Below are 14,931 nucleotides of genomic sequence, written 5' to 3'. Positions count from 1 at the left end.
CCGGTTTTTTACAAATTCAGCCGGGCTGGCTTGCGAAACCAAACGCTGACGTTATGTCCAGTAGAAAGAATACATATTTTCCTTGTGCGACAATGCGTAGAATAATACCTGCGTAGCCGAAACCCACTCGATTTTGATCATGGCCGTAGCCAAAGAGGCGGAGGTTGGTTTTAGGATCTAAGCCTTTTTTTATACAAGTTAGCCCTTGACTTTAATCCCTCCTAGTGGTAATAGTGCAGTCTAATTTCTTGGCCGGTAGGGCCATACTAACCATATAACTAGCCATGACCCAAGCCTCCCACCAGACCAGAAATTTAGAAATGGCCACTGCGTCTGGGAGACCGTCAAAAACCTAAACCTAAAATAATACTTACACTATTTCTTGCATTTGCTTACCAATTTTTTTTGGAAATATATCAAACATTTCGCGCTCGCTTCACTCGCGTTTTGAATTTGTATTACTTGGTGTATGCCCCGCAATTTCGTCTGCATGAATTTAGGTTTTTAAAAATTCCGTGGGGGATTTTCCGGGATAAAAAGCTTATGTTCGTTTCTGGGGTGCAAGTTACCTCTGAATAGTAAGTATCAAAATTTTGGTAAAGAAGTATCTTGCTATGGCTAAACCCTTTCACTTATTTTTTTCTGTATTGAACCAAAAACACTTACACTCACTGCGCTGCGCTTTTTCATTGTTGTATTTTATTCCACTATCAAATTGAAAGGCGAAATTCAACTAACCAGGTAATTAGCCCATAAAGTTGAGCGAACGTATTTTTCCTCATGACAGGATTCAGTTCCGGCCCTGATAAAACCTCTCCCGAAATCAATTCCTGGCTACGGCCATGGTATTGATACTTTGAAGGTGGAATTACAAGTTAAATGTAATTTTAAGTTAACATGCATTTTGTTTTACAAAATGAAGAGTTTTTAAAAGCTATTGAAATAAATAAATAATCTTTTATTTAAAACCACATTGCAAACACAGTTCACCGATCAAGACCCGGCAACATACAGAGAAAAAATACAAAACATACAAATAAACTGAAATATCTAAATAAGCTTTCAGAGAGAACCACCGCCTATTTCTTCAAATACAATAATAAACAATACAATAATACAACAATATATAAGAAACAATGTCTCCCGTAAACAAATCTAAACCCCGTATTTTTGATGGTGGTAGCCTGTAAATCTAAAAGAGGCAGGTGGCAACCCTACACCTACCCTACACCTAGACAGAATGAAAAATTTGTTTTCATTACTCGGCAGGCCTACTGCCAAAGTTTGACAGAAAGTGTGGCGGTAGTTGTGACCTCTGATTGGCCGACTCTCTTTCACTATTTGCTAAAATTGATGATTGCAACAACAATTTTTGCTTTTTTGTAATCGAAAACAGAACACGGACGTCAAACAGGTTGACTAATTGCAATCATTTCTGACCGGCTAACATTGTTCCGCTAGTGGCTCAAACTCACTGTCGCAGCAAGAACATGGTAAATTCAGCCAATCACAGCAATTTGAATTGGATATCACAAATGTACCGATCTAGGAACCGAGAATGCACGAACCAGGGCAAATAGAGATAAGAACAATAATATCATACGTAGGAAATCGACGGGGGCTTGTTGACAAGTATCCTCTTAATAAATTGTCTTCCATTGGTTTTTTTATCTATTGACAATAACGCAGAGCGTGCGTGTCGAACGATCAAATAGGCATTTCGATGTAAAAACAAAAACGTTTGAGATTCGAGAGACTTCGTCGTCTATGTTTGGCTTCGGTTCAAAGTACTCGTTATTCGCGAAGTCAACGACACTTGAAACCGCGTGCAATTAATTCTAGTGCACTAAAACTATACTTAAATTGAGCAAACTAACAGTTATGTTGGAATGTAATGTATAAAATATAATATGTACATATATTCGACTATTTGATTAACTATTCGGCAGCGCACTGGTGGAATTTCTAAAATTATTTTATTTATTAATGGTAATTAAATAAATTAAATCAAATTTAAAAAACCATGAAAGATATTCTTTAGAGAATTGAACTAGTAAAGTAGAAGCAATAGTAGAGAATTCACTGAACAATGATACTAAGCGAAAACGTATGCATACCTGCCTATGTATAATACACAATGTCATTGATAATACAAGTAGGAATGTATGAAGTTATAACTAAATAGTAAAGTTTTACTTACAAAGTCTAGCTGGAAAGTATTTCATTATGTTACTTACAGTAGGGCATTTCTTTGGTTTCTATCACGGAATGACACTGGCTGCTTTTTACGGAAGTTCTCATAGTTAGCCGTAAAGTGGTTTTTTGACACGTTTCGGCTATGTAGTTTAGGCAATCTCTTTCCTTAATCATTCTTTTGATTGATGACCATTGGGTCCGAACATGAGACTTTATTCAAGGTGGCCTTTTCGTAATTACCTTCTAAAGCAATTACGAAAAAGCTACTTTGTAAGTTTGACAAATGACAATCTAGTTTACAACCTTCGCGATGCAAAGAACGTTTTGCAACGAAAATATGTATTTATTGGCCATTCTCTCATTATAATATTCAATAACTATTCCTTTTTTTAATTTATAGACTAGCGCTTGGCTGCAATCAGACCTGCTAGCAAGTTATGATGCAGTCTAAGATGGAGCGCGCTTGCCTAGAAGTTGCCTATTCACTCTTGACTTGAAGGTACAAGTGGAAGGGAAAACTGATGCCGGAAGGGCGTTCCATATCCTAGCGGTCCGGATCAGAAACGAGGAAGCAAATCGCTTCGTACATGTCCGAGCAAAATTCAACTACCTACGTACGGATGCAGACGATGCCTAGCAGTACGAAAGGTAGAAAAGTGAAAGAGGAACCAGTTCAAACAGCTCTTGTGCACAGTCTCCGAAATATATCCTGTAAAGTGGAAAAATCTGTCTGTAATTATAATAGACAGACAGACAGATTTTTGCATCTATAATAATAGAATGGAGGCCTCTATATTAAACGTTAATAACACATTTTTACCTACATTTTTAGAAATATGACATTTTAGAAGAAGTACGTTAGCAATTTATAATATTAGAATGGATGCCTCTATAAAACGATTAAAAATAAATTTCATTTATTCGTACGTTTTTAGAAACAACATCTTAGAAAACTTTTGCATTTATAGTACATATTAGAATGGAGGCTCAATAAAACGTTTAAATATAACTATTTCACTTTTTAGAAACCACATTTTAACAGAAAGATCGCTATTGACGGCAGTACTTCGACAGTCTATCGTATTGAACGCTTTTTCGATAATAGCGAATGTCACGGCCTATTAGATGAACATAACAATAGAACTCTTGTATTTGACCCACAACTGAACAATGGCAGCTTTTCTTTTCTGCACTTTGTTTCCGTCTTTATCGAGAAAATCGCGAGATGAATTTCTACTATGTTATATGTTTTTAACCCCAAACCCAAAAAGAGGGGGGTTACAAGTTTGACGTGTGTATCTGTGTATCTGTCTGTGGCATCGTAGCTCCTAAACTAATGAACCGATTTTAATTTAGTTTTTTTGTTTGAAAGGTGTCTTGATCGAGAGTGTTCTTAGCTATAATCCAAGAAAATCGTTTCAGCCGTTTGAAAGTTGTCAGCTCTTTTCTAGTTACTGTAACCTTCATTTGTCGTTGTTATAAATTTTTAATTTACACTTGTTGTAAAGTTGTAACAGGTGGATATCATACTTATATTATGCGATACATGTGAAAGTGTGTTTGTTTGTTGGTTTGTTCTTCAATCACGCCGCGAAATAGTTCAGGACCTGGAGAGTGACATAAGTTACTTTTTATCCCGGAAAATAAAATAGTTCTCGCGGGATGTCTCCGTTGCGACGTGATTGAAGGACAAACCTGCAAAACAACAAGATACTTCCACATTCACAATATGGGTGAAGATCAGCATCAACAGCGGAAAACCCGCTTTTAGTTTAATTTTCATTACTTAAAATCCATCAGTTCAACGAGGTCATATTAAAATGATGACACAGCACAAATCTATTAAAATTTTAATACCATCGGCCAACAGTAACGTTTCATTAAATTTCCAATATGTGCTTCTAGTGTGTATATTTTGCCAAAATTAATTTTAAAATTTTACTGCACGATATTCTGAAGTTGAATTTTGTTTTAGTTGTTATAATATTTGTTTTTGCATATCCATCAAATTAGACCTATAAATCTATAACCACTTAAAATATCGTAGCTTAAATAATCTATTAACTAAATTGGGATGTAATTTTTAGGTTTCCGTACCCAAAGGGTGCCAACTTGACCTTATTACTAGAAATCCGCCGTCTGTCCGTCCGTCTGTCTGGCAGCGGGCTGTGCCTATTTCGTGCCGTAATAGGTAGAGAGTTGAAAGTTTTATTTCTTATACGATGGTACAGAACCCTTCGTGTGCAAGTCTGGCTCGCAATTGACCGTTTTTTTTGTAAACCTTCCAGAGTAGACCAGAAAGCAGATAAGACGGCTAGAGTGTGGCACTGGAAGTCTCAACAAGAGAGCCATGTCCAGCAGTGGGCATTTATCGGTTGACGAAGATGATGTCTTATAAAAAATATTCTAAGAAGTCTTATGATGAAAAAAATCAAAGGTATCAGATATCAAAAATTCTTGACCCATTTCTCAAAAAGATTTCAACGCATAATCTGAAAAGCGAAACGAATGATGTCAGTAGGTCGTAAGTATATGAAACGAGAAAGAAATACATGAAGAAAAATCCGAGATTTATGTGCCTTGCGCTGGGAGCTAAGATTAGAATGAGCTGAATTACATTTTGTAACTCGCTTTCTGTAAATAAAGAAATTCGATCGTTACTCTTAAATAAAAAATTTATACTTACAGCCTACCTATAGTTTGCTATTTGGCTCGTAATTAAAAAACGACAATCACTGTAGCCCAGCGTAAAGTATAAAAAAGTTAGTATTAGGGCTTTATAGCCCTAATACTAACTATTTTAAGTACCTATTTTAAGGCGCCTTCAAATTCGTCGCAAAGTGCCGCGCTGTAGCCTACTACTACTTACCTATGTTACTACTAGTCTGGTACTTTGTGGCCTTAAAGGTAAGTAATTCAAAGGCTAAAACTCTAGCCTGATTTAAAGTAAAAGTTTGTCAAAAAATAATCAAAGGTGTTTAGGTAAGTTTGGTTCATCAAAGAAACACACTAAGCCCTATTTCCATAAATCAGCACGAATTAAAGAAGATAAGACACAAAACAGGTATTGAAACAGTTATAAATACATTCCCACGGCAATTGGTAACAAATTCGTTGGAGATAGAGGAAGGCGCGAAACGACTGTCCTTCCGCTGGGGTCGAGCCGAGGAAGTTTCAATAACAGGACAGTGTGTTGCATTGCATTTGCAATTGTTCATTTTTAGGGTTCCGTACCACAAAAGGAAAACGGAACCCTTATAGGATCACTTCGTTGTATGTCTGTCTGTCTGTCTGCCCGTCTCTCCGTCTGTCCGTCGTGTCTGTCAAGAAACCTATAGGGTACTTCCCGTTGACCTAGAATCATGAAATTTGGCAGGTAGGTAGGTCTTATAGCACAAGTACAAATACAATACAATACAAATACGTTTGTATAACATTGTTTTAAATAAATACTATGAAGGCAGACCTCACAAATCACTGTTACAAGAAACTAAGGTCTCTAACGTGGCATTTAAATATAATGCAATAGCTACTGCACGATTAGTAATTGAAAACAGGTTGCAAGAAAAGGCATTCACCGAGAGCCGAATGGACAGGTTTACAAGTATACCAACCCCGCTAGAAACCTCTGGCATTGAAAACTAAGTTCTATTTCGTGTTAGATTCTTGGCATTGGAAGCTAAGTTCCAATTTCTACTATATCGGAACTTCATAAAAGCAATCTCTTGCCAATGGTCGATTGGCGAGAAATTGCTTTTTGAGTGAGGTTAAGTAAAAACTCAGCGAGAAATGTTAATATCATGTAAGAATAAATAATATCGTCTCCAGTAGTCCATTTATAGAATATAGGAGTAAAACAGGGAATGTCCCATTAAATTCAAAAGTAAAATTAGTATGGCGAGTGGCAACATGTATATTTTCTTGTACTTTAAGTGGCATCAACCAAAAACTGTGCCTTACGGAGTGAAAAACTCCTTAAATTAAAGATTAAAAAGAAAAACAAAAACTTTAACGCCAAGTTGTAATTCTGGTTTAAGACTTTTATTAGTTCCATAAAGGAATTACCACTTAAATGAAACTTACAGGCTATGTTACAGAGTTCAAAATTACATTTTAGAGCGCACAATTATTATTATAGATATGTTAGTAGACAATTAAGATATGTTATTTCAATTTCTAACTTCTAATACATAATATTATAATATTACACTGGTGGGTAGATTTATACTTTAATTCTTAAAGTACCATCGCAACAAAAAACATACAAACGCGCGAGGTCCAATAGTCAGCGCGAGCCACGGCTGAGCTAATTAATAATTACGGCTGAGTAATTCCTCGTTCCATCAATTTTTCAAAATATGTCCAGGGCTAAAACCAGGAAAGACCCTAGTGTGTGTGAAAAGGGGAAAAGTAAGATAGTTGTATCAAGTTTGGCCACCCTGTAAGGGATAATATGTTGAACAAATTATCTCTTTCTATAAACTAATCTCTATAAAGCCTATTACTAAAAATTTCTACTCATATGTTTTGTTTTCAAAATTTCATAACCTTGCAATATGAAATGTGGGTAATTGAAATATATGCTTGTGTGACATTTATTGTTTTGTCCTTTCTTCGTTCCTTGTTGTTTGTTGTATTGTGACAGGGACAAATTTATCGGAATTCCGCGATAGGAATTCATGCGCGGGGTTTTTCTTTGGCATCTTTTTCGTTTCAATATGTCGCTCTTGCAGCATTTAACTGTCGAGGACGTCTTGTTTAGAGGAACTGTGTGAGCTGATGCATGATATTGTTTTGGCCTTGTAACTTGAATTTTTCCATAGTTGCGAGTAGGTACATCATTACTGTAAGTAGCGAAAAATTAAGTGCCTTAGCACAAAATATTTACTGAGAGTTAGAGTAGGCCACTTGCATTACCAGTTATTCCAGAGGGCAATGCCATTTTACACCCAAGTGCTTCCGTGATTCCGACATTTAAGACCTATAATAACAATAAATATATCTGGACTAACTGCATATGAGTATGAGTATAATTTCTATAAAGTTGGTTATAATTTTTAGATTATTAGCTTTTAATACTTGGACATTAATAAAGCTTATTCATATGCCATTTACAATCATTAATCATATTGTGAGTACCTGCGCTAACATTGCAAGCGCAACACAGGAATACGTTAGAATGTAAAATGTATCACAAGGTAGAATATTATGTCCTTGACATAATAAATAAGTATAATAAACAGAAATATTATTTCCAATAGCTAACAGTACGAACCTGCAAAAAAATAATGCTCTTTTAGAACTACGCACTTTGTAGATAAATCACAATACAGCAGTATAACCGGTTACATTATTAGGTCTAAATAAAATACACTTATTTGCTTATATTTTGTGACCTTGACATACATCTAAACAAATCCGATACTAGATAAGCTATTATTTAAAGCAATAGAGTGTCTGAAAGATGGGGTAAAGTGCTCTTCCTAATACCTACTCTAGAAGAAAGAGGCTTATGATTAGAAGTGTCTTTGATTAGAAGTCGACGCCAAGTGGGTTGAAAATGGATGAGTTATGAGAAACTCATCTCTATTTCGATTATAATATTATGATGGGAGTATATTATGTAGATATACCCAATAGGTTTTATTCTAAATTATACCACAGACATTGTTGTTACTGACAAATACCTACCTACTAATCAACCGTTTAATATGATTACTGATGATGACAAATATCTGGAGTATTCTCTGCTGCTGGAGTATTTCGCTGCTGATTTGATGAGGCCGTTTTGTGTCCTTGGTTTATCTTCATTTTTTAAAATTATTCTGTTGTGTATCACCAATAAAGAATACCTGATAATAATTACGATGACGATTAAGTACTCATTACTGGAATTAACTGATGCATAACAGATCGTCTAATGGACCCCAATAATACCAATGTGCCTACCATCAAATGAGAAGTAAACAAATTTGAGAGGAAGTCAACGTGGCCAGCAAAGCAAACAAACCATTCGTAACTACATCTGACTCACCACATTTAGTCCAAACCACATCCTCCTACAAAATATAATCGCTTAACAAAATCACCTTTGTAGGCCTAGTATAAAAATTGGGATAATGACATTGCGAATGTTACACTGCTACAATTGTGTCCTTTAAGCCGACTAGTCGACTACTATTAATCATTATTATAATCTAAATACATAGTTGTGATTGTCTGAATTTAAGGAGTTCTTGTTGCAATATTGGTGGAGGTGATTGAGAGCTAATAGAAGCTGCAGTGACAATGGGCGAGGCACACAGCTCGATAGAGTAGGTACAAAGCGTCCTAAGATGCATGAAAAGCGACCCCGCATCGAAAAACACAGCATTGAATCCCCCAAGACCAAACGGACGGTGGACGGACGTTGCTGGTAGATATCAAACTACAGTGTTATTGGCTAAAACAACAAACTCAGCCCAGCCAATCACAACAATTTATTGCGACTGTAACAATATGATAATTACTTAAATCTTTCGTGCAAAATGGTCAATAATAGAAGGGTGTCAACTGCCAACCAATCGGGAGTTGTTGCCATTGTAGCTGGGACAGAAGTCACAGCTACATTGGCAAAAGGCTTTATGGGACTGAAGGTAACTAAACTGTTTTATTCACTGACCATTATAAATAACCTTCAACGGGTTAAACAAAAAACTTGAGAATAAGATGCACTTAATAATTAGCTTCCAAGGATAAATAATAATATAGAACGTACTTTGCTTAAGATAATAAGCTTATAAGAAGCTGGTGCATTTATAGAAGTAATTACCAATATTACACCTGAAGACTACTGCAATGGTAAAAAATGAAGATCATTAAAAACTAGTTCCTAGAATAACTAGAATGTACATAATAAAACCATAGGTGACTTATTTCTTGTTTTAGCGCTCTTCACAAGACATTTACGCGAATTAAAAATGCATCAAGACAAACAATTGGCATTTATATTGACATTATGTTTTTTATCTTCGACAGGTTTGAACTTGATTGCGATCTCATCTGAGAGTAAAACACGATGTAGGCAGTCCAAGATATGACATGATATACTAGATTGAATGTGGCAAAAAGATAAGTAAAATCAGCGTTTTTCTGCTTCGTGTAACTTTTGTCAGGTTAAATTCTCTGTGCTCTTCTCATACAACGGCTTTTTTGTTCCTGTTAGTATTGAATTTATCTAAATCTACGATCCTAATATTGATTCACGTCTCCATAATCAAAAGAAAGCCACTGTCCACTGAGGTACATAGTAAAATCCATTAGGGGAAGCCAGTCTTTTCTTATTTGAGGAATCCATTAACAATTTGCTATCTTTAACTTATTTATGGAGATTTATCTATGCTATCTTTAACTTATTTATGGAGATTTAGGGCATCTTAGTAAGATGCCCTAAATCTCCATAGGCAGATGATGGAAAGGCAGGTCTCTCTTAATCTATTTCTGTAAGAAACTACGTATAAAGTTTCGTATTCTTTTTAATTTTTACCTACTTTCATGGCAACCGGATACCGTTACATTTATTTCATTTAAATATCGAATGCCACTTAAAATTTTTGCAACAATTTTTTTGTTGTGAACTGTATCCTGATCTCAGATCGAATTTTATTATATTTGAGGAAACTTGTAGTTATTAGTTACGTGTCTGAGTAATATTCGTACAGTCATGATCTTGTCATGATCTTTTTGTGTGCCAACAAAAAAAGGCTTTATAAAACCTTCAATTCTACGTAGGTAGCCTACGTTTACAAAAATTCAACCGTTGACAAGTTTTTTAAGATGAAGGGTTTTGTACGTTTGCTTCGGAATGAAGTCAAGGTCTTTTTGATCCTTTCTTTCTGTATAAGCTAAGTCGAATGGGGTCTGCCGGTAATCGAGTACCTGAATAGGAAGGGTTAGGACTGTTCCAATAAGTTTTTATTATCTTTTGTTCAAGGGATCTTGGTAATGTGAACTCGAAGGACTATTGAGCAATACCTAAGTATTTCAGATGTAAATTTTCTAATGGAAGAAAGTTTTTGAACGATTTAGTACAAATTGCGAGTCATAGGATCTTATGTTGAGCAATGAAAATGCCTATATCATTATGCATAATTATTATTATCACCAAATGAATTCTAACGTAGATATAATGATGGCGATCAACCGCTCATAATTATTAAGTAGTCATCATAACTAATGGCGTATTAGTAACAATTAATGTTCTAGTACGAAATTTCTTTGTGTGTAATTTAAAAGACTGTTGTAAAGTAATACGTTATAAGAATTTTGAAATAGTACCTAAGCCAATTTGGATGATTGATGTTTCGAAATGTTCCGCCAAATTAGATCTGTTACTGCAAAACAAAGGCAAAAGAAACTTTTCACATACGCGCAGTTATACATTCGTTTCACATAAAAATAAAGATAAATGTACGATACGTGAAGCCGTAGAAATCTCGCCTACGTATTTTCTTCCTGATATGGTAAGCGAGATATTAAAACTTTATAATGATAATACGATGAAATCTAAATTAGGTAGAGTTGAAATTAAAATTTAATTTGACGGCATGAAACATGTGAAGGGCAAAATAAACGTTAACTTACCATTTTTTCAAAGTATGTTGAAGGCAACGATTGTTTGTAGACACGACAGAGTATGGTGCTTAAAACGTCAGTTCCTACAGGTAAATCAAACAAACCAAACGAACGTACCTTGAGAAATATCAACGAGCTCAAATCTGCGGCAACCGGCGAGGCAACGTCCAAATCACAGTTCAATCAAACAGGTAATAATCCACACACAAATGTTTATGTCACGGTTTTTAAACTCAGTTCATAACAATTAATCTAACGGTGGAGGAAAATTTAAAGCACCAGTAACACGTCTGTGTTCTGAGCGCGGCAAAACGCGACTGGTTTGGTTTTGGAATGGCCGGCGCGACGGCATACTCCGCAGGTTTGCTTTCATCAATGAGCAAGGACCTGAACACGTTTTCATTTACACTTTCATTGCTCAATACCAGTTGGGAATATATTTTCTTTTTGGATCATTAAAAACAAATCATGGCTCGGTTATCAACTCTAATGTCGGTATCGTCTGAACTCGCTCGCTCACATGTAACCAGTTGCGGTGGTAATTTATTACCGTACTTATAATAAATGCCCCGTTTAAAGAACTTGCCTGTCCAATATTGCTTTAGAATAACAGATTCTGGTTAAATACCAAGACGCTATAGAAGTCAATGATAAACCGATTTATAATGCAATTCTGAGTTTCTGATTGCAAATAAATTTGCCCCTATCATAATATATTGAAGATGATAGGGAAATTTTATCGAAGTGATATTGATAAAAAACGACAAGAGCATTAGCTTTGAAGTAGCAACGATTTTTGAGATAAAAATGACAATGACAAACTCACAAGTCACGAGGGTAGACATATAAGTACCTACTGTATATATCAATTATCACTTTTGATGATAACAAAAAAAAATTACATATAACAATAACTGAGGAGCTTGCGAACAAAACAGTATAAATGCACTAAATAAAATTTTGCAGGAGGAGCAAAAAAGTAATTGCACTGTTTTGATCCAAATTAAGCCAAAATTTGGACCGAATTTTAGCACAGTTTGAGGCCGTTTTGCTTGGATATGAGTCCAGATTGTATTCAATGATTGAAAGCACGAATTTTGATATCAATGTTAACCAGTTTAGGCAATTTTGTTTAGAAATGAGTTCAAATTTGTAAGTAGGTAATAGGTATGCAGTGGGCCGAAAACGTACTGAATAATAAGAAAAAGTATTTTGATCAAAAGTATAACCAAACTGTTTTGATTAATAGCTCCTCAATGATAATATTATTAAATTAACATAATATGCAAAGACAGAATCTGAATATGAATAAACAAAATTAAGGACAGGAAATAAGATATTGTTAATTTCCTATACCAAATAGTTATGTTGCATACAGATGCATAATCCCAGTAAGGATTAAAATATAATTACAATTCTTAGTAATGTTACGGAAGTAAACAAACAGGAAATGGCTTTGTAGCCAAATATGGAAGAAGCCACACAAATCGTTTAGGTCAGAACTCGGAGGGTCGACGTACGATTATACTAAGGGACCTTACGCACTACGCGGCCACGATCACGGCCAGTAGCGGCAACATCCAGGAAGCTGGCCGGCCAGCTGCCGATGATGTAGTATCGCGCATTTAGCAACAACGGCCAGCCTGCTGCTAAATGCTCGATACTACATCATCATCACCATCATCATCATCATCATCACCAACAACCGATAGACGTTCACAGCTGGACATAGGTCTCTTGTAGGGACTTCCATACGCCAAGGTATTGCGCCGCCTGAATATTTATTTAATTTAATTTTTATTTATATGGATAATCAGCAGGTTACAATAAATTTTAGCTACACAAAAAGAATGAAATACATATTATTACTATATTATAGACCCACTTAGTGATTGCCACAGCTTGCGATGTTGTGCCACAGTTAGAAGGTGAAAAAATCTGAATTCAGCGGTTCCAGACCATCCACTAGGTGGACGGACGACATCAGATCAGTCTCTGATGTCGTCCGTCCACCTGGTATTGGAGTCTGCCAGCGCTGCGCTTTTCGGTGCGCGACCGCCTTACCAGCACCTTGGGTTGCTATAAGTGACTATAAATTTTCGAACTATGTGACGTGTCCATTGCCATTTCATCTTAGCCACCCGCTGAGCTATGTCGGTTACTCGTTTGTAGCGCGATACGTAGTGGGTTATAATACTTTAACCTGGATGCTGCGGTGGTGGTCGTGGCTGCGTAGTGCGCGAGGGCCCTAAGGGTGTACTAAACTTTTATTTCGTACATTCTGGACTAAATGAATGGCGAAGACGGAGTAACGAGAATGCTTACAAAGACATCGAATCGAATTTCAGAGTACTTAGTATCAAATGAACAATTATTCTGCACCTACGCAAATAAAAAATACGAGTAATATGATACTTAATAAAACCGGCCAAGTGCGAGTCAGACTCGCGCACCGAGGGCTCCGTACTACAGTCGTATTTTTCCGTCATTTCGCACGATAAAACAAAAACTATTACACATGAAAATAAATAAAAATCTGTTTTAGAATGTACAGGTAAAGCTCATTCATATGATACCCCACTTGGTATAGTTATCTTAATTTGAAAATACTTTTTCTTCTTAATTTAATTTTTTTGTGATGTAACCACAAAGTCACGGTTTTAGAATTTTTCCCCTGATTTGTCTTATAACAACTACCTACCTGCCAAACAGGATTCTAGGTCAACGGGAAGTACCCTATAGGTTTCTTGACAAACACGACAGACAGACCACAAAGTGATGCCATAAGGTTTCCGTTTTTCTTTTTGAGGCACGGAATGGAACCCTAAAAAACGTGTAAACTAGTCGTTTAGCGAAGTGTTTTAAAAACAACAGAGCAGTTTTTCACCGGAAGCTGTTTAAGTTAAACAAGTGTCATCATGGATCGTCGTTCACAGCTCATTATTGTTGAAAATGACTGCGTGGTTTTCATGAACAAAAGCAAGACTCGTTTTGTACATATCTACTTACAGAATTTTGTCTTTTAATACCGGAACGCTATGGCCGAAGCAATCCCACCAGACCAGACCAGAAATTTAGAAATTATGAAATTCCAAACCCCAAACCCGGGACCTTCCACCAATAAGACCACAGGCTCTTGCCACTGCGCCTGGGAAGCCGTCAAAAATTAAATAAAAAGCAATTAAATATCACTTATCGCCGCTCTACTACTGAGAGCAGGTCTTCTCTCGGAATGATAAAGGTTTAGTTTATAGTTTACGACGCTGGGCAAGTCAGGATTGGTATAGGAAATCTGTCAATACGTCTTTATTCCACAGATAAAAGTTATTTGATGGTTGAAAAATCGGTCCTAAATCGCACAATTGCTCCGAAAATCACGGCTTATTCAATGAAATCCTAGTACTGAAATTGAATTGCACCAAAAATTCGCAATGACGCAAAGCAGTGTCAAACAACACGAATCTCTGCGTGACAAAGTTCAAAGCAAAGTTCGTGAGACGCAATAAATTGAATACTTTGTTCACTCCATAATTTGCTATGCGGTCCTAACTGGAAAAGGGGTGTGAGAGATTTTGGCGTATTGCTCCGTCCCTGACCTGTTGGCCTTGGTTACTTTAATGTGACCTATAGTGCTTTAAATTATGAGAGCTTTGGGCATGTGGCGCGCAATAGAACAAAGGGACCGCTCCTGTAATTCATAACGGCTTTCGACGAAAAATTATTTTCGTAAATTAAACGAGGAACAAATAAACGTATATGTCGCAAGAGAATAGGAATAATAAAAACCGGGATTTGGTCAAATTCCACCAGATGGCCAAATAAAAACTCAATGTGACCATTTCACTAAACAAATAAATATAATAAAATACTGAAGATTCGATTTTCCGTCTCAATGAAAATCCTCGGGGTTGCAAACTATCTCAGTGCCGAATTTCGTCAAAATCGATCGGTTCAGCGAAAAGCTAACAAACAGACAGACAGATACTTTTGCATGTTTAATATTAGCTCGGATTGTATCACTAACACATAACAACTATATAGGTACAATTTCATCATAATATCGCAACATGTAACAAGTTAAATTAAATACATTGTAGAGTGTGGACTCATTGAATTTTGCAA

At 36.1% G+C, this 14,931-nt stretch overlaps 1 protein-coding gene across 3 annotated transcripts in view; it reads right to left on the bottom strand.

Moving 5' to 3' along the window:
• The window catches only part of LOC123877431, a 73,422-nt gene that overhangs the window by 38,912 nt on the left and 19,579 nt on the right, over positions 1-14,931 (bottom strand). Inside the window, exon 1 of one of the 3 annotated variants that reach the window (XM_045924233.1) lies at positions 10,927-11,170. The exons of the other annotated variants lie outside the window; for them this stretch is intronic. The gene's annotated coding sequence lies outside the window, so the exon portion shown is untranslated. Of the gene's footprint in view, positions 1-10,926; positions 11,171-14,931 lie in introns of those variants that run through there. 3 annotated transcript variants of the gene reach the window in all.

This window comes from Maniola jurtina, chromosome 2, assembly GCF_905333055.1.
Source record: "Maniola jurtina chromosome 2, ilManJurt1.1, whole genome shotgun sequence".
NCBI classification, from domain to species: domain Eukaryota; kingdom Metazoa; phylum Arthropoda; class Insecta; order Lepidoptera; family Nymphalidae; genus Maniola; species Maniola jurtina.
Note: the sequence above shows the minus strand (reverse complement) of the source record. Positions and strands in the feature narration are given on the sequence as shown.